This window comes from Arachis duranensis, chromosome 3, assembly GCF_000817695.3.
Source record: "Arachis duranensis cultivar V14167 chromosome 3, aradu.V14167.gnm2.J7QH, whole genome shotgun sequence".
Lineage (NCBI taxonomy): Eukaryota > Viridiplantae > Streptophyta > Magnoliopsida > Fabales > Fabaceae > Arachis > Arachis duranensis.
The window spans coordinates 53,852,077-53,852,573 of NC_029774.3; positions in this window are offsets into that span (position 1 = coordinate 53,852,077).

Genomic DNA, 497 nt, shown 5'->3' on the forward strand with positions numbered 1-497 from the left:
CCAGTGAGGCCTTCCTCAGTGGCGTTCACTGCCTCTTCTTCCTCCCAAAATTCGGCCATGTTGATGACCTTGCACTCTCCTTTTAGATTTTCTTCTGTATTGCTTGGAAGAGTACTAGGAGGGAGTTCAGTAATTTTCCTGCTCAGCTGACCCACTTGTCCTTCCAAGTTTCTGATGGAGGACCTTGTTTCAGTCATGAAATTTTGTGTGGTTTTGATTAGATCAGAGACCATGGTTGCTAAGTCAGAGGTATTCTGCTTAGAACTCTCTGTCTGTTATTGAGAAGGTGATGGAAAAGGTTTGCTATTGCTAAACCTGTTTCTTCCACCATTATTGTTATTGAAACCTTGTTGAGGTCTCTGTTGATCCTTCCATGAAAGATTTGGATGATTCCTCCATGAAGGATTGTAGGTGTTTCCATAGGGTTCTCCCATGTAATTCACCTCTTCTATTGAAGGGTTCTCAGGATCATAAGCTTCTTCCTCAGATGAAGCTTC